Source organism: Pelophylax lessonae (assembly GCF_965119305.1).
Source record: "Pelophylax lessonae genome assembly, chromosome: 13".
Classification (NCBI taxonomy): domain Eukaryota; kingdom Metazoa; phylum Chordata; class Amphibia; order Anura; family Ranidae; genus Pelophylax; species Pelophylax lessonae.
The window spans coordinates 21,248,686-21,269,443 of NC_138780.1; the positions used below are offsets into that span (position 1 = coordinate 21,248,686).

Sequence of the window (20,758 nt, forward strand, 5' to 3'; positions counted from 1 at the left end):
TGCCCCTCCGCCGCTTCCCGGTCGCTTTCCCTGCATACCGGACCCACCAGTAGCGGGGAAAACTATCTGATCCACTCTCCTCTCAGGCAGGAAGTCGAGTGAGGGCAAAATGGCCCCCACTTGACTCTGTGGCCTTGGAGGACTGTGGCGACGTCATACGCCGCTGCCTAGCAATGGATTTAAAGAGCCCATTTTTTTTCACCATGAAAAAAAATGACTTTTTTTTTTTCGTAGTGTAGATGTGAGATCTGAGAACTTTTTGACCCCAGATCTCACATTAAAGAGGTCCTGTCATGGTTATTTATATTACAAAGGATGTTTACATTCCTTGTAATAGGAATAAAAGTGATCAAAAATTTTTTTTTTTTTTTAAAAACAGTGTAAAAATAAAAAATAAAAGCTAAAATAAATAGGAAAAAAAATGAAAGCGCCCCGTCCCCGTTAGCTCACGCGCAGAAGCAAACGCATACGTAAGTCGCGCCCACATATGTAAACGGTGTTCAAACCACACATGTGAGGTATCGCCGCGATCGTTAGAGTGAGAGCAATAATTTGAGCCTTAGAACTCCTCTGTAACTCTAAACTGGTAACCTGTAGACATTTCTGAATTGTCGCCATCGGGTTTTTTAAGTACCAATGTTTGTCACAATTCCACGAGTGTGTGCAATTTTGAAGCATGACATATTGGGTATCTATTTACTCGGTATAACATTATCTTTCACATTATAGAAAAAAATTTGGCTAACTTTACTGTTTTCTTATTTTTTAATTAAAAAAAGTAAATTTTTCCCAAAAAAAATGCGTTTGTAAGACAGCTGCGCAAATACGGTGTGATAAAAAATATTGCAACGATCTCCATTTTATTCTCTAGGGTCTCTGAAAAAAAATATACATAATGTTTGGGGATTCTATGTAGTTTTCTAGCAAAAAAAAAAAAACGATTTAAAGGCCCAGTCCAGAAGTGGTTACCGTATTTATCGGCGTATAACACGCACCTAAATTTTAGGGCAGAAATTTCAGGAAAAAAGCTGAAATTTAAAATAAACAGCTTTAAACTCAGAACATTTTTTTTAAATTAAATGTAGTCTTACCAGTGCCCACAAATGCAGCCTCATCAGCGCAGTGTCCTTAAATGCAGCCTCGTCACTGCAGTACCCATACATGCAGCCTTGCCAGTGCCCAGACATGCAGCCTCGCCAGCACCAGTGCCCATACATGCAGCCTTCGCCAGTGCCCATACATGCAGCCTCGCCAGCGCCAGTGCCCATACATGCAGCCTTCGCCAGTGCCCATACATGCAGCCTTTGCCAGTGCCCATACATGTAGCCTTTGCCAGTGCCCATACATGCAGCCTTTGCCAGTGCCCATACATGCAGCCTTTGCCAGTGCTCATACATGTAGCCTTTGCCAGTGCCCATACATGCAGCCTTCGCCAGTGCCCATACATGCAGCCTTTGCCAGTGCCCATATATGCAGCCTTTGCCAGTGCCCATACATGCAGCCTTTGCCAGTGCCCATACATGTAGCCTTTGCCAGTGCCCATACATGCAGCCTTTGCCAGTGCCCATACATGCAGCCTTTGCCAGTGCCCATACATGTAGCCTTTGCCAGTGCCCATACATGCAGCCTTTGCCAGTGCCCATACATGCAGCCTTTGCCAATGCCCATACATGCAGCCTTCGACAGCGCCCATAATTGCAGCCTCGCCAGCGCCCATAATTGCAGCCTCGCCAGCGCCACTATACACATCACTAAAAATCTCCAGAAAGCAGTGCCGAGAGGTAGAAGGGGGCAGGCGGTGCCGAGAGGTAGAAGGGGGCGGGCGGCGCCGAGGAGAAGGAAGGATGCGCTCTCATCGGAAATCCCGGCGCCTATGATTGACGTTGGCATAGGAGGCGGGACTTCCGATGACAGCGCGTCCTTCCTTCTCCTCGGCGCCACCCGCCCCCTTCTACCTCTCGGCGCCGCCTGCCCCCTTCTACCTCTCGGTGCTGCTTTCTGGACATTTTTTTTTATATATCGGCGTATAACACGCACAGCTACTTTTTCCTCCATTTTTAGGAGGAAAAAGTGCGTGTTATACGCCGATAAATACGGTAATTTTTCCATAAAATGAAAGTATAATTCGTTTTATCAGTAAAAACTTCAGTTTTGTGCTCAAAGGACTCTAACCTGAAACATTTGCTTTTTTATAGATTTACTTGATTATTCAGAATTTGAAGTAATTGTTCACCAAAAAGTAAGTACCATATAGTACTATCTATCTATCTATCTATCTATCTATCTATCTATCTATCTATCTATCTATCTATCTATCTATCTATCTATCTATCTATCTATCTATCTACACTATATTACCAAAAATATTGGGACGCCTGCCTTTACACGCACATAAACTTTAATGGCATCCCAGTCTTAGTCCGTAGGGTTCAATATTGAGTTGGCTCACCCTTTGCAGCTATAAAAGCTTCAACTCTTCTGGGAAGGCTGTCCACAAGGTTTAGGAGTGTGTCTATGGGAATGTTTGACCATTCTTCCAGAAGCGTATTTGTGAGGTCAGACACTGAGGTTGGACGAGAAGACCTGGCTTGCAGTCTCCACTCTAATTCATCCCAAAGGTGTTCTATCAGGTTGCGGTGCAGACCAGTCAAGTTCCTCCACCCCAAACTCACTCATCCATGTCTTTATGAACCTTGCTTTGAAAACCATACTCAAGTTGTAGTGGCTCAAAACCACCACTAGATGTCAGCATACTGAACAATAGTAGCCTGAAGCAGTTCAATACCGCAGGGGAAAAATACACACAGGTGCATCTCATAAAATTTGAAGATCATCAAAAAGTTAATTTATTTCAGTAATTCAATTCAAAAAGTGAAATTAAAATGAATTAATCTATGTTTTAGTACATATTTAAAGGGTTGTAAAATTATATATATATATTAATAAAACCCATGTGTCCCTGCGTCCACATTTCAGATTTCCCTGTGTCCGTGGAAATGCGCTACTGCGCATGTGCCACAGGACAGCCGTTGGGACTGGGGGCGGGCACTGACCTGTGTAGGCTGGGGGAGCTCCTTGGTGTCGGAGGCCGGGTATTGGGGGGGTCACCCCCGATAATAGTGCGGTGTGAGGGCCGTTGTACTGCCGATAGTTTCAGTAGCCACCGTTCGGAATTCGTATGTGCTGGGGAGGCGGGAGGTGGAGTTCCGATCACTTGCCTTAGATTTTAAAAATAGCGCCACCCGGCGCCAACATATCACTGCGCATGCGCCGCTGCTCGGTAAAAGCCGTACGCTTCGGCTATTTCCGGAAATAGCCGAACGTATTCGAGCTTTCCCGAGCGGCGGCGCATACGCAATGACGTCATTGCGTATGCGCCGCTGCTCGGGAAAGCTCGAATACGTTCGGCTATTTCCGGAAATAGCCGAAGCGTACGGCTTTCACCGAGCAGCGACGCATGCGCAGTGATATGTTGGCGCCGGGTGGCGCCATTTTTAAATCTAAGGCAAGTGATCGGAACTCCGCCTCCCCAGCACATACGAATTCCGAACGGTGGCTACTGAAACTATCGGCAGTACAACGGCCCTCACACCGCACCATTATCGGGGGTGACCCCCAACACCCGGGACCCAGCCTCCGACACAGAGGAGCCGCTCGGTCAGCTCTGCGCGTGTCTCTGTTGCTAGGGCAACAGGGACGCTATGTGCAGAGCCGGCTATGTCATGTGGCTCTCGCGTTGTTAGAAAAAAAAAGAGATAAGCGAGAGCAGCTCAGCCATATGTTCTAGCGCCCGTTACTTTAGCGGGCTTAATGTCTAGTATATATATATAGGCGCATCTCATAAAATTTGAATATCATCAAAAAGGTAATTTATTTCAGTAATTCATTTTAAAAAGTGAAACTCATATATTTTATATAGATGTGATACACAGAGTGATATATTTCAAGCATTTCGTTCTTTGTATTTTGATGATTATCAAATTCAGTATCTCAGAAAATTAGAATATTACATAAGACCAATGAAAAAGGGATTTTTAATACAGAAATGTTGTCTTGCTACAAAGTCTGTCCATGTACAGTATAGTGTGCACTCAGTACTTGGTCGGGGCTCCTTTTGCATGATCATGGTATCACTGTGCTTGATTGGCCATCAAACTCGACTGACCTAAATCCCATAGAGAATCTGTGGGGTATTGTCAAGAGGAAGATGAAGGACACAGACCGAACAATGCAGATGAGCTGAAGGCCGCTATCAAAGCAACCTGGGCTTCCATGCCACCTCAGAAGTGCCACAGGCTGATCGCTTCAATGCCACGCCGCACTGATACAGTAATTCATGCAAAAGGAGCCCTGACCAAGTATTGAGTGCATTCTATACTGTACATGGACATACTTTTCAGTAAGCCAACATTTCTGTATTAAAAATCCTTTTTTTATTGGTCTTATGTAATATTCTAATTTTCTGAGATACTGAATTTTGGGTTCTCACTAGCTGTAAGCCATAATCATCAAAATACAAAGAAAGAAATGCTTGAAATATATCACTCTGTGTATCACATCTATATAAAATATATGAGTTTCACTTTTTGAAATGAATTACTGAAATAAATTACCTTTTTGATGATATTCAAATTTTATGAGATGCGCCTATATATATATATATATATATAAATTTTACAACCCTTTAACCGCTTGCCGACTGCGCACAGTATATTCACTGCGGCAGTCAGCCCCGGCCAGGCAGAGTGACGTAGATCTACGTCGCTAGCCTGTCACCGGCTTTTGAGCCAATAGCGGGCGAGCGCGCGCCCGCTGAGGCGCACGCCCGCCCCGGCTCGTTCACAGAGGAGTCCGCGCGTGTGACCGGCGGACCTGATGTCCGCCGGTCACACTACGATCGTCGGTTGAGCGGGAGAAAGGCGGGCGGCTTATGTAAACAAACCGCCTGTCATTCTCCCCTGTGTAAAAATGGAGATCAGACGGTTCTACTATGTAGGACCGTTGATCTCTGTTTTTACACTATTAGCCATGTCCCATCACAGTTAGAATCACGCCCCTAGGACACACTTAACCCCTTCCTCTCCAATACAGTTAACCCCTTCCCTGCCAGTGTCATTTTTACAGTAACAGTGCATATGTATAGCACTGATTACTGCAGTAATGTCACTGGTAACCCCAAAAGTGTCAAAAATGTCAGTCAAGGGTCCGATCTGTCCGCCGCAATGTCGAGGTCCCGCAAAACTAATCGCAGATCGCCGTCATTACTCGTTAAAAAAAAAAACCACCAAAAATGACAAAAATCTTTCCCTTTGTTATTAAAAGCTATAACTTTTGCGCAAACCAATCAAAATACGCTTTTTGCCAAAACTTATGTAGCATAAAACAAATTGGCCGAAAATGTTAAAAAATTTTGATTTTTACATTTTTTTGGGGGGGGGGGTTCATATAAAAAAATGTGAAAAATATTGTTATTTTTGCAAAATTTACGCTCTTTTTTTGTTTATAGCGCATGATCAAAAAATCGCACAGGTGATCAAATACCACCAAAAGAAAGCTCTGTTTGTGGGAAAAAAAGGACGTGAAATTCGTTTAGGTACAGCGTCGCACGACCGCGCAATTGTCCGTTAAAGTCACGCAGTAAAAAATCGCAAAAAAACCCTGGTCAGGAAGGGGGTAAAATCTTCCGGGGCTTAAGTGGTTAAATATGTATTAAAACATAGATTAATTCGTTTTAATTACTAATTAATTAAAATTGTTAGTTTTACCTTGTTTCATAATGTTTTAAATAGGTAAGATCATAAAATATATGAGTTTCACTTTTTTAATTAAATTACTGAAATAAATTAACTTTTTGATGATATTCTAATTTTATGACATGTGTCTGTATAGATATATATATATATATATATATATATATATATATATATATATATTTTTTTTTTTTTTACAACCCTTTAAATATGTATTAAAACACAGATAAATTCATTTTAATTACTAATTAATTCAAATAGTTAGTTTTACCTTGTTTCATAATGTTCTGAATAGGTAAGATCTATTTTAATTTATGGCAGAACTGGTTCAAAACCTAAAATATATGAGTTTCACTTTTTTAATTAAATTACTGAAATAAATTAACTTTTTGATGATATTCTAATTTTATGAGATGCACCTGTAAATTCAGGAACTCACACTGCCTGCATTCCAAAAATAGATTTTAGAATGTATTAATAATTGCATTCAATGTCAATGTAAGTGTTCATTTCCTTTGCGCAATAGCATTTATGGCTGTGGTTATTCTGCTATATTGATTTCTCAGAATAAGCCGTAGTTGTGTGTCCTGTGGTTTTTGCATTGCACACATTTTTATGTTTTAACACATTTCTCATATTTGAAAGACTGCCGATAATAATAAAAAAAAGATAAGGAAGCAAAGATGTAAGTGGTGTCGAGTAGTGATCGACCGATATCGGTTTTTCGTTGCCGATACCGATATTTTGGCCATTGCATATCGGTTTTGGCCGATATTTTCATACATTTAAAAAAAATATATTTTTTTTACTTGACAGGTACTCTTGTGGAGGGATCTGAGGGTCCCCAACCCCAAACCCCTCCTCTGCACCTAAAAGCATTCAAATCGCCAAGTTTGGCTGTCATTTTTTTTAATCTGGCGCCGAGTACCCGGAAGTGACGTCATGACATCACTACCGAGTTTTTACATGGAGACCCGATCAGAGCCGAATGCAGCTTTGATCGGGTCTTCGGCGGTCGTGCAGGCTGGTTGCCCGGGTCTCCCGGTGGGACGGGAGACCCGGGTGAGCCACGGAAGGCGGCGGGAGGGGGGGGCATCCCCTCCCGCTCCTTGTAATGACAGCAGAGCGGCTTCTCAGCCGCATCGGTTGTCATTACAAGACAGCCGACCGTCGGCTATGGACTCCGGTACCGGGGTGATGTCTCTAGCTGCAGGTATCACTCCGGTACAAGCACTTTCCGAAATATCGGTAATATGGGTAACCTCCAGGGCTGATTCCGATATATCGGGGAAAGGGCATATCGGCCATCGATATACCAGCTTTGCCAATAATCGGTCGATCCCTAGTGTCGAGTGACCCTGGTTCTGTTTCAATTGCTGCCTTATACATTGACTTACTTCCACTGAACCAGTCTGTCTGGACAATATGGACACCTGCTCACATGGCAGAATCCACAGTCAGCTTAACTCTTCAATAAGACACAGAGGCTGAATCCAACACGTTTTTATTTTATGCAAGGCGAGAGAATGTTTTTTCAATCTTTTGACGTATAAGGAGACAATGACTTTCTACACCTTGTACCCCAAAATGACTAACTCTATACTGAGGGAACATGAAAGAAATAGGAATGGTCTATCTAGAAATGTGCAGTTAAAAAAGAAAAAAAAAAGGGAGGGAAAGGAAGGGGGTACCCCCCTTTTTTTTTTTTCTCTTTCTTTCTTTTTTCCTTTTTTTTTTTTATTCTGTTGTTTCTGTTTTTCTTTTGAAATAAGATAGTGGGGGGGGGGGGGGGGGAGATGACGGTAACGTTAGGAACACATAGTGTAAGTGGAGGAGGGAGCAATTTGTATTTGAAGTAGTACATACATTAGATTGGTTCTTATTATTGTTTATAAGACCAATTTTTGATATATAATATGTTGAAGTCTCTTCTTACACTTAATAGTCTTTTGTGTTAAGATTTGTTGTATACCCCATTTTAAAAAATCTCAATAAAATTATATTTGAAAAAAAAGAAAAGAAAAAGTAAGGGCGCCACCTTCTAAGTGTAGTTTATTAGAAAGTAAACAGTAAAGACACATGTATTAATATGCGCTCTCTGTGTGACACAATAGTCGGGCATATAGAATGACAGGTCCAATGAAATCCATCCTGGCACAAGTATTCTGTTGGTGGAGACCAGGCCAATATATACAGGGATGCGGTCAAGCCTGGCAGGATGGAGCAGGAAAGCGCCCGGGATGGAAAAAAACGCGCCCTCGGTCCCCAGCTGTGCAACCAGTGATATCATACGTTGCATGTATGGGGGCGCGGCTACGTGTTTCGGGACAGTACCTCCCCTTTCTCAGGGAGGCTCAAACAGGAAGGGAGAAACAGAAGGAAGTACCAAGTGCAGAAGTAAATTTTTAAAAGTGTCTTTAACTTTTTTTTACAACAGCAGTATAACACCCAGCCACCACATTGCTGAGGCAAGCTTCATCAGCGCCCCCTGAACCAACAGCTCAAGGTTAACTACTGATGATTGGATGCTGGAGAGCGGGGGGCTCCAGATGACACCAGCACTGTGAAGCCAATCACATTGCTACAAGATTGGGAACCCCACCTACCAGCTCTAGGTGTCATGGCCTATTGAAAGCAATGACGCTAAGCCACCACTAGATGTCAGCACACATGGAACATAAATACCACAATAGGGATTAAGGCAATCAACAGAAAATACATCGTAGGTGGGATAGAACAGCGCCCCTTCAGCTGATGAGCAAGCCTCTAAATGACATCAATTTTAAGCCCCGATACTGTGGCTACAATACCCAAATTTTTAAAAAGTTTATCAGCTGGGAAAAAGAAAGGTTTTGAAGGGGGAGGGGAGCTGAGTTGCTATTATCACTTTATGCTTTCATATGAAATCTTTAGTATGTTTTAGATAGTATAAGGAATAATTAACCACTTCTGGACCCCCTTAATGACCAGGCCATTTTTTGCGATTCGGCACTGCGTTACTTAAACGGACAATTGCGCGGTCGTGCGACGCTGTACCCAAATAAAATTGACGTCTTTTTTTTCCCACAAATAGAGCTTTCTTTTGGTGGTATTCGATCACCTCTGCGATTTTTATTTTTTGCACTATAAACAAAAAAGGAGCGGCAATCGCGGCAGCCGGCCCCGCAGATCAGCTTCCCCTCTCGTGAATTGCCTCAGAGCGACCTATGGGCACGGCGATTGGCGCAGCTGAGCCAGCCTGCCGCAGCATATCTGCGGCGGGCGGTCGGCAAGTGGTTAAAGTGGACAATGTACTCTAAGGATCACTATTTCAATGTAACCCTGTTACCCTTGCTAAAAGGCTGCATCCCCCCCCCCCCCCCCCAAAAAAAACACCTATAGAGGAAGAATAGTAAGATGAAATACTAACCTTTCCCTTGGCTTCTGCTGTGCAGGGGTTGGCGCCAAATACCAGGAGTGCATTATGTACAGAGTGCAGAGTTCAGGGGTGTGCTAGGTGCAGGGTGCGGGAGTGTGCTACGTATACAGTGCAGGGTTCAGGGGTGCGCTACACACAGATTGCAGAGTTTAGCCTTCTTCCACAGCTGCTTAGCTCAGCATCCCCCATCCACATCTCACTTTTACCCCTCTTCTTCCCTAGTACCTCCCCTCACACTGTAGATGGTGTCACCTCTCTCACTTGCAGGGAGATCATCCAGTGGGGGTGTCAGCATTCACACTGCACCGCAGGCATCGGCATCTCCTTTGTCCCCATACTACACTTGGAAAACACAGGAAGCCAGACCTCTGTGTTTACAAGTGATAGTGGTGAGTAGGGAGCAGAAGGCCTGAGCCACACCAAGTTTCAGCTGAAAAAAAGCCCTGGTTGTCACCCAGTTCTCATTGGTCGATTTTGCCTCACTTTCAGTCCCATTGACAATGATCACCCAGAAAAATAGAGAGGACGAATCCCCCCCAACGGCACAGACAGAAACAAAACTTGATAGTGGGTTCTAACCAGGGCTGCTAATAAAGGGGTACCCCCGGTCCTCCTGTACAGGGCCCAGACCCCATCAGTTCAGCAGGGGGGCCCAGGCAGGAGGAGGAATTGGATCATGGACATCAATCAAGTGATCAATTCCTGTAATTGCCCACCACCCCGCTGTACACCCTCCTGTAGATGATCTCCTTTTTCCTGCTGCCGGTGCCCCTCAAGCAGCACTGCCAGCTTCCTCTCCTCTCCCTCTCACCAGCTGCTGGGCATGGGGGATCACTTTAGGGGCATGAGGGATCTCTTTAAGGTTAAGGCAACTCTCTCTTAGGTGGTTGTCACCCAGTTCTCATTGGACAATTTTGTCTCACTGTCAGCCCCATTGACAATGATCACCCAGAAAAATAGAGAGGGTGAATACCCCCCAATGGCACAGACAGAAAAAAAACTTGATAGGGGGTTCTAACCAGGGCTGCTAATAAAGGGGTACCCCCGGTCCTCCTGTACAGGGCTCAGGCCCCATCAGTTCAGTAGGGCGTCTGGGCAGGAGGAGGAATTGGATCGTGGACATCAATCAGGTGATCAATTCCTGTAATTGCCCACCACCCTGCTGCACCCCCTCCTGTAGATGATCTCCTTTCTCCTGCTGCCGGTGCCCCTCAAGTAACACTGCCAGCTTCCTCTCCTCTCCCTCTCAGCAGCTGCTGGGCATGGAGGATCACTTGAGCCTGTGAATATGTCATATTTACCAGCCCCTTCCTTTTCTGAATGAACACAGTGAGTGATCAGAACTGATCACTCACTGTATTCATTCATTCCTGAAGCATCGTAAACTGTGTTTACAATGCTTCAGTTTATGAATGAACAGGAGCCTCTGTGCTTCCTGTTCATCCATCTACCATGCAGCTGAGGCTGTAGAGAAAAGATTGACTATCCGTGTTCCTGGTCCCTTTGTCTGTCCCAAAAGTGAGATGTCATGGATCCCTTTAGACACTATCCCCCCAACAGATGTGAAACAAATTTTAAAAAACAATTGGGGCCCTGTCAGGTACGCTGTATGGGGCCCCATGATTTCTAACAACAGCCCTGGTTCTAACCCTTTTGCAATCTATCCAAAATAAATGAAGAAAGATGGCCTAAGATTTAAAGGACATCATGGGTTCTTTAAAGAGAGAACAAATTAGAAGCTGTTTGCTTTCAGTCTTCCTCTAAATTAAACGTTAGACAGAGAAGTGTGAACAGATCAGGAGAAGAAATCACTGCTACAAATTATTGATGTGTGTAAATTTCAGCATTATTCGTGAGCTATTGAGCTCTTTGAAAAACAGTTATTTTACAGCAAAGCAGATAAAAATCACCTGGGAATTATGTGAAAAGGCACCATCAGCGCCACCTGCTGTCTGTAGATGAGAATACATAATATTCTAATACATTTTTTTTATATTTTATTAGAATAATAATATATATAAATATATATTATTATTTTGATGCTGGGTAGCAGGAAGCTCAGGGCTAGTGAGGTTGCAATGATTGATCATGATATCTTGTGGTTTCACTTACATGGTTGATGTGACCGAAAGGTGTCTCGTAATTGCATTGTGTTCTTTAAAATTGTTTTGCTTGTTCTTTATTCTAGGAAAATGACGATACAGAATCATCAGGATCATTTTTGAAGCCCGGTCACATCACCTTGATACCATTCTTCCTATATCTCATCTGCTACATCTGGCACTGAAGACTTCAATGCCCATGGAAGGTATAGCTGTGTTTCTGAACATTATACACTATGGTAAACCGAAACCCTGTATGTAAAACTATTCTAGAATCGGTGAGGATGGGATTATGTGGTGCCCTGTTCTGCTTTGGTCTGGGAATGACACATCAGTTCAAATTTGGGGGCCCAAATTTATATATATAATTTATAAAAACTAGGCATCATCAAAAAGGTGTGCCTAGGCACCATTATCTCAAAGAGGAGCCTTGAGGTTTTGTTACAGTGCCTTGCGAAAGTATTCGGCCCCCTTGAACTTTGCAACCTTTTGCCACATTTCAGGCTTCAAACATAAAGATATAAAACTGTCATTTTTTGTGAAGAATCAACAACAAGTGGGACACAATCATGAAGTGGAACAAAATTTATTGGATATTTCAAACTTTGTTAACAAATAAAAAACTGAAAAACTGGGTGTGCAAAATATTCAGCCCCTTTACTTTCAGTGCAGCAAACTCTCTCCAGAAGTTCAGTGAGGATCTCTGAATAATCCAATGTTGACCTAAATGACTAATGATGATAAATAGAATCCACCTGTGTGTAATCAAGTCTCCGTATAAATGCACCTGCACTGTGATAGTCTCAGAGGTCCGTTTAAAGCGCAGAGAGCATCATGAAGAACAAGGAACACACCAGGCAGGTCCCAGATACTGTTGTGGAGAAGTTTAAAGCCGGATTTGGATACAAAAAGATTTCCCAAGCTTAAAACATCCCAAGGAGCACTGTGCAAGCGATAATATTGAAATGGAAGGATTATCAGACCACTGCAAATCTACGAAGACCTGGCCGTCCCTCTAAACTTTCAGCTCATACAAGGAGAAGACTGATCAGAGATGCAGCTAAGAGGCCCATGATCACTCTGGATGAACTGCAGAGATCTACAGCTGAGGTGGGAGGCTCTGTCCATAGGACAACAATCAGTCGTATACTGCACAAATCTGGCCTTTATGGAAGAGTGACAAGAAGAAAGCCATTTCTTAAAGATATCCATAAAAAGTGTCGTTTAAAGTTTGCCACAAGCCACCTGGGAGACACCAAACATGTGGAAGAAGGGGCTCTGGTCAGATGAAACCAAAATCAAACTTTTTGGCAACGATGCAAAACGTTATGTTTGGCGTAAAAGCAACACAGCTCATCACCCTGAACACACCATCCCCACTGTCAGACATGGTGGCAGCATCATGGTTTGGGCCTGCTTTTATTCAGCAGGGACAGGGAAGATGGTTAAAATTGATGGGAAGATGGATGGAGCCAAATACAGGACCATTCTGGAAGAAAACCTGATGGAGTCTGCAAAAGACCTTAGACTGGGATGGAGATTTGTCTTCCAACAAGACAATGATCCAAAACATAAAGCAAAATCTACAATGGAATGGTTCACAAATAAACATATCCAGGTGTTAGAATGGCCAAGTCAAAGTCCAGACCTGAATCCAATCGAGAATCTGTGGAAAGAACTGAAAACTGCTGTTCACAAACGCTCTCCATCCAACCTCACTGAGCTCGAGCTGTTTTGCAAGGAGGAATGGGCAAAAAATTCAGTCTCTCGATGTGCAAAACTGATAGAGACATACCCCAAGCGACTTACAGCTGTAATCGCAGCAAAAGGTGGCGCTACAAAGTATTAACTTAAGGGGGCTGAATAATTTTGCACGCCCAATTTTTCAGTTTTTTTGTTAAAAAAGTTTGAAATATCCAATAAATTTAGTTCCACTTCATGATTGTGTCCCACTTGTTGTTGATTCTTTACAAAAAATTACAATTTTATATCTTTATGTTTGAAGCCTGAAATGTGGCAAAAGGTCGCAAAGTTCAAGGGGCCGAATACTTTTGCAAGGCACTGTATATTAGGAAAACAGGAAAGTTGCAAAAGTTAATAAAGCTAAGCTGTGTTTGCTCCAATTGCCTAATTATTTTCAAGCATTCAAAGCCCATCTCCATGTTTTTTGACCCCCCTACCCGATGCCCCCTATTACAGTATATACCGTATTTTCCGGTGTATAAGACGACTGGACGTATAAGACGACCCCCAACTTTTCCAGTTAAAATTTATATTTTATCTTTTATACTGGTATTTCACCTTTTAAATTTTATATTGTACCGTATACACTCAGTTAGGAAACATCATTTTATTTATTTTGTTCCACTTAATTTACCGTACACCCCTTTATCTACTTGTAATATTAGATGTGACTAGATAAACCCGCCTCTTTCACCTGTCTGGCCCCTGCTTGTAGTCTATGACAAGATAGGTCTCCCTGTAATAGTTGGTATCACTGCGCAAATGCGCACGCGCCGGATCTTCTCGCGCATGCGCGCCTACAACTTTTCCGGCCTCAGGAGCGAGACGCAGGGACGGACGCCGAGAAGAAGGTAGGATACAAGGGCGGGCGGGTCAGACGGGTGAAAGGCATGTTTTTCCCGACGCATCTGGTCACATCGCCGCTCTCTCCATACCCCGGCCATACCGTGGACGTTTTTTGAGCCCCCCCTCCACCGCATATTCTGAATTTTCGGCCTATAAGATGATACCCGGCGTATAAGATGACCCCCGACTTTTGAGAAGATTTCCAGGGGTTAAAAAGTCGTCTTATACGCCGGAAAATACGGTATGCCTTTTTTTTCCCCCCAAGGGTCTTCTCACTGGTCCAGTGACATCATGGTCCTTTCCCTTCTTTTGTAGCAGTGACAGGTGGTCTTTCCTCCACATAATATGTGAGTACCACTCAGTTCAGGGCTACTGTAAACCCAGGTCAGCATGATGATTCACCTCCAAAAGGTGTGTCCATGACAGCCTGTGTTCACAGAAAGTGGGCTTAATGATGCCCAGTAGTATAAAAGAGCCAACCTTCTACGGGGAACAGGGCAGGATTGAAGGTGAGTACTCCAGTTACAGCCTGGGTTCACAGGAAGTGAGTCAAATGATGCCCAGCAGTGGGACAAAGTAAACCTTCCACAGGGGACAGTGCTGGATTGAAGGTGAATACTCCAGTGACAGCCTTGGTTTACAGGAAGTGGGTGTAATGACATCCAGCAGTAGGACACAGCAGACCTTCTACAGGGGACAGTGCTGGATTGAAGGTAAGTACTCTAGTGACAGCCTGGGTTTACAAGAAGTCCAGCAGTAGTACAGAGTAGACCTTCTACAGAGAACAGTGCTGGACTGAAGGTGGGTACTCCAGCGACAGCCTGGGTTCACACTACGTCCAGCAATAGACTATAGTAGACCTGCTATAGGGGACAGGTGTTGGTTGGAAGGTAAGTACTCTAATAACAGCCTGGATTAACAGGAAGTCCAGCAGTAGGACAGAGCAGACCTTCTACAGAGAACAGTACTGGACTGAAGGTGGGTACTCCAGCGACAGCCTGGGTTCACACTACGTCCAGCAATAGACTATAGTAGACCTGCTATAGGGGACAGGTGTTGGTTGGAAGGTAAGTACTCTAATAACAGCCTGGATTAACAGGAAGTCCAGCAGTAGGACAGAGCAGACCTTCTACAGAGAACAGTACTGGACTGAAGGTGGGTACTCCAGTGACAGCCTGGGTTCACAGTAAGTCCAGCAATAGACCATAGTAGACCTTCTATAGGGGACAGTGTTGGTTTGAAGGTAAGTGGGGACAGTGTTGGCTTGAAGGTATGTACTCTAGTGACAGCCTGGGTTCACAGGAAGTCCAGCAGTAGTACAGAGTAGACCTTCTAAAGAGAACAGTACTGGACTGAAGGTGGGTACTCCAGTGACAGCCTGGGTTCACAGTAAGTCCAGCAATAGACCATAGTAGACCTTCTATAGGGGACAGGTGTTGGTTGGAAGGTAAGTGTTCTAGTAGCAGCCTGGATTCACAGGAAGTCCAGCAGTAGGACAGAGCAGACCTTCTACAGAGGACAGTGTTGGGTTGAAGGTAAGTACTTCAAAGACAGCCTGGCTTTACAGGAAATGTAGCAGCAGTAGTAGAGTAGACCTTCTACAGAGAACAGTACTGGACTGAAGGTGGGTACTCCAGTGACAGCCTGGTTTCACAGTAAGTCCAGCAATAGACCATAGTAGACCTTCTATAGGGGACAGTGTTGGTTTGAAGGTAAGTACTCTAGTGACAGCCTGGGTTCACAGGAAGTCCAGCAGTAGGACAGAGTAGACCTTCTACAGAGGACAGTGTTGGGTTGAAGGTAAGTACTTCAGTGACAGCCTGGCTTTACATGAAGTCCAGCAGTAGTAGAGTAGACCTTCTACAGAGAACAGTACTGGACTGAAGGTGGGTACTCCAGTGACAGCCTTGTTTCACAGTAAGTCCAGCAATAGACCATAGTAGACCTTCTATAGGGGACAGTGTTGGTTTGAAGGTAAGTACTCTAGTGACAGCCTGGGTTCACAGGAAGTCCAGCAGTAGGACAGAGCAGACCTTCTACAGGGGACCGTTCTGGACCAAAGATGGGTACTCTAGTGCCAGCCTGGGTTCACAGGAAGTCCAGCAGTAAAACAGAGCAGACCTTCTACAGGGTAGTGCCTGGAATGAAGGTGAGTACTCCAGTAACCACTGATTTTTTTTAGTACTAAAAATTAACAAATAAATGCTACTTTCACTAGAGTGCTCACCTTCACTTCATCACTGTGCCCTGTAGAAGGTCTGCTCTGTCCTACTTCTAGGCATCATGAAACCCTCCTCCTGTGAACTCCTGGAGGTGAATCATCATGCTGACCTAGGTTTACAGTAGCCCTGGACTAAGTGGTGCTCGATTATCATTACATGGAGGAAAGACCACCCACCATCATTAAGGAAGAAGGGAAATGACCATGAAGTCACTGGACCAGTGAGAAGACCCTTGGATAAAAGCAGTGGTCTCCAAACGCCCTTTGCTTGCTTTTATACAGCCCTTGGGACATTATTCCCCCCGCCATCAGCAACAGTGGGGCAAAGTTCCTGCCACAGCCACCGACAATGGGGCACTATTTTTCCAACTGACAGCAGTGATAGGGCATTATTCCTCCCATGATACCAATGATGGGGCTTTATTCCCTCACTGACACCAACAATGGGGCACTATTACTCTTCCTAATACCAATGATGGGGCTTTATTCCCTTAATGATACCAACAATGGGGCACTATTACTCTTCCTAATACCAATGATGGGGCTTTATTCCCTCACTGACACCAACAATGGGGCACTATTACTCTTCCTAATAACAATGATGGGGCTTTATTCCCTCGCTGATACCAACAATGGGGCACTATTACTCTTCCTAATACCAATGATGGGGCTTTATTCCCTCACTGATACCAACAATGGGGCACTATTACGCTTCATAATACCAATGAAGGGGCTTTATTCCCTCACTGATACCAACAATGGGGCACTATTACTCTTCCTAATACCAATGATGGGCCATTGTTTACTCCCACTGACGGCAGGGAATTTTCTTCTACCACTGGTCACAGTATGGCCCTCCTAAAGTTTGAAGGACAGTAAACTGGCCTTTTGTTTATAACGTTTGGAGACCTTTGGATTAAAGGTATGTAGACTTCAGTAGGGGGACCTCAGGGGAAAAACAATGATGGGCTTTGATGGGCTCCAGGTGGAACCTGGAGTTATGTATGAATTTTTCTTGCACAAGATTGGGTATTTAGAGTGAACCCATCTTCATGCCAGATTTACTAAGGTAAGAAGATGGGGCTTTATTCCCTCACTGATACCAACAATGGGGCACTATTACTCTTCCTAATACCAATGATGGGGCTTTATTCCCTCACTGATACCAACAATGGGGCACTATTACTCTTCCTAATACCAATGATGGGGCTTTATTCCCTCACTGCTACCAACAATGGGGCACTATTACTCTTCCTAATACCAATGATGGGGCTTTATTCCCTCACTGATACCAACAATGGGGCACTATTACTCTTCCTAATACCAATGATGGGGCTTTATTCCCTCACTGATACCAACAATGGGGCACTATTATTCTTCCTTATACCAATGATGGGGCTTTATTCCCTCACTGATACCAACAATGGGGCACTATTACTCTTCCTTATAACAATGATGGGGCTTTATTCCCTCACTGATACCAACAATGGGGCACTATTACTCTTCCTTATACCAATGATGGGGCTTTATTCCCTCACTGATACCAACAATGGGGCACTATTACTCTTCCTAATACCAATGATGGGCCATTGTTTACTCCCACTGACGGCAGGGAATTTTATGATACCACTGGTCACAGTATGGCCCTCCTAAAGTTTGAAGGACAGTAAACTGGCCTTTTGTTTATAACGTTTGGAGACCTTTGGATTAAAGGTATGTAGACTGCAGTAGGGGGACCTCAGGGAAAAAAATAATGATGGGCTTTGATGGGCTCCAGGTGGAACCTGGAGTTATGTATGAATTTTTCTTGCACAAGATTGGGTATTTAGAGTGAACCCATCTTCATGCCAGATTCACTAAGGTAAGAAGACCTTCTCTTTTTCTCAAGTAAATCAACCACAACGTGTCAGTCGTATGAGGTCACTAGGTCGAAACCTGCCCTAGATCTCCGATCTGTGGATTTGGAACAGAAACTGGATTTCTTAATTCTGACCCTATTCTGTTTGATTCTGAGCCTGATACAGTTAAGGGCTAGATGGTGGTCACTGGTTCTGGTGACTTTCAGTATCATATTCATCCAAAATGCTTACTGTGTTTTGTTGGCACCTCTTCTCTAGATACTGTTTTTTCTCACTAACTCCTACTTCTGTTTTTAGAGCTAGACGGTGGCAGTCACATGGGAAAAAAGGAAATGAAAGACTCTTAGCCGAAAAAAATGGGGCATCCCAAATGTGCAAAACATTGGCTATCACTTCTGAAAATAAACTTTGGACATTTACATTGGAATTTCAAGAATTCTGCAGAATATTGAGATCATTTGTACTAAGGATGTACGAAGCACAATAGCAACTGATCTTTCCTTTGGAAGCACTTATACATAATGGGACTAACATTAAAATCAGGAAGGAAATGTTCCTTTACCACTAAAACCAATTAAAGCAAACAAAGACAATTTCCTACATGTTTGTATATCAGCCTATTGTGCAGTTATATCTTAATCCGTGATGGTGTATTACATGAGAATCCTGCTCACTGCCTCCATCCAGACAGAAGACAGCAGAGAAGAGGCAAGACCTAAAATCAAGTTTTTTCTAGATTTTTCCCATTTCTTATGTTTAATTTGTATCTAAACCCAATATAAAAATGTAATACACTGGCTGGCCACCAAAAAAAAAAAAAAAAAAGTCACACACTCTAATCTTTCCTTGGCTTTGATTACGGCACGCATTCGCTGTGGCATTGTTTCGATAAGCTTCTGCAATATCACAAGATTTATTTCCGTCCAGTGTTGCATTAATTTTTTACCAATATCCTGTATTGATGATGGGAGAGTCGGACCACTGAGCAAAGCATTCTCCAGCACATCCCAAAAATTCTCTATGGGGTTAAGGTCTGGACTCTGTGGTGGCCAATCCATGTGTGAAAATGATGTCTCATGCTCCCTGAACCACTCTTTCACAATTTGAGCCCGATGAATCCTGGCATTGTCATCTTGGAATATGCCCGTGCCATCAGGGAAGAAATAATCCATTGATGGAATACCCTGGTCATTCAGTATATTCAGGTATTCAGCTGACCTCGTTCTTTGGGCACATGCAGTAACTCTCCAATAGGAGAGTTACTGCATGCTTAGTTTAGTTAGTTGCTTAGTTAATTTCAGGTGGTGACTTATTTTTTGGCCAGGCAGTGTATATTCCTGTGACAGGTCTACAGCACCCGGCCGGTTTTTACAACTGCTTTCAGGTGCTACTCTTCAATACTTGGCCACTTCCCTGGCAAACTCTGCAGATGCCCACAGGTTTATCAGATGTGACTTTTAACCTATTTAAACATGTGAGTGCATTTTTATTTATTTATTCGTGCTGGAAATAAGGTCTGCACTTAAATTGTGGAACCTCCTGTCTTTCAAATCTTTTTTGCAGTGTACAATACAGAGGAACCTTCCTATTATACTCTGATCAGAGGAGCTGCAGCAATCCAGCAGCAAAGTTGGAATTCATTAGGATTTTTTTAGAGATTTCCTCTAACTGTTCCTCTTCCTAGTTTTTGCCCCATAAATATATAAGATCTGACTTACCTTACAATGCCCATTTTTCGTAGGTGCCAGTAATATCAATGGGCATTCTTGTGAGATCCTGGAGAACCTGGGGATCCCAATTCCTCAGAGAAGTTCCACCAATGAGCAAAGGCAATATCTTGCAGTGTTTGAGCATCTTCTTACAAGATTTGGGATCATCAGCTTTCCCAGGATCTTTCAACATGGTTTAGGGACGTTACCTTTGCCTAGGCGAGCCCATCAGAAGTCGGAGTACTTTAACATTTTTCTTTCTTTTTTTTATACCTTTTTCACTGAAATTTTTTTATAATTTGCTCCCGTCTAAATTGGCCCTAGTATGTGTATGTATGAATATGAGATAGGGACCTTAGACTGTAAGCTCCTTGAGGGCAGGGACTGATGTGAATGTGCAATATATATGTAAAGCTCTGTGTAAATTGACGGCACTATATGAGTACCTGTAATAAATAATAAATAAATAAATATTTTTTAATGGGGTTTGGGGGGGCTCCTCGATAAGCTGACCACCAAAGTCCACTCTGAAGCTAAGTTACTTCTTGCTTAAGTTGCAATAAAAACAAAAATAAAAATAACATTTCTCCCAAGACAAGCCACATGTTGGACCTCTAGCTGCACATTTCTTTATAACAAAGGGAGCCCAGCACTCCCTCCCGGTTTAAAGGCCAATTCGGGGCATCTAAAAAAATGTCCCTGAAAGTGGAGCTGCACTCGTATTGCAAGGCTTAACTGCTCCTTTATTCTACAGGAGAGTAAAAGCACTTTTACTTACCTGGTCCTCTTCTCCTTTGGTAGGCAGTACTCCCCCATGCTCCAGTGGTGGACTGTCCCTTGGCATCATCACATCCAATGCCGTGCAATGGACCTTAGACTGCTGGACCATAGGGAGAGAAGACACTATGGGGGCCGGTCTAGCAGGATTATGGAGCGGATCATTGAGTAAGTACATTTTTTTTCTTTACCCCTAGACCTAAACAAGCAGCTAACATTTCCAGTCACAGGCCAACTGCAAGGGAAGATTTTCAAGTTTCCTGGAGTTGGGCTTTAAACTCATTTGTCCCCGATCCAGAGAGGTACCACTGAATAGCTTGCACAGCCGCTTGT

The 20,758-nt window shown here is 43.5% G+C and overlaps 1 long non-coding RNA gene across 1 annotated transcript; it reads left to right on the forward strand.

Annotated features, from left to right (window-relative positions):
• The first annotated feature begins 2,197 nt into the window (after positions 1-2,197).
• On the forward strand, positions 2,198-18,736 carry LOC309543415. The gene is made up of 3 exons (XR_014224790.1): positions 2,198-2,239; positions 11,357-11,476; positions 18,237-18,736. It is a non-coding gene; the product is annotated as an uncharacterized lncRNA (long non-coding RNA).
• Positions 18,737-20,758: the final 2,022 nt, after the last annotated feature.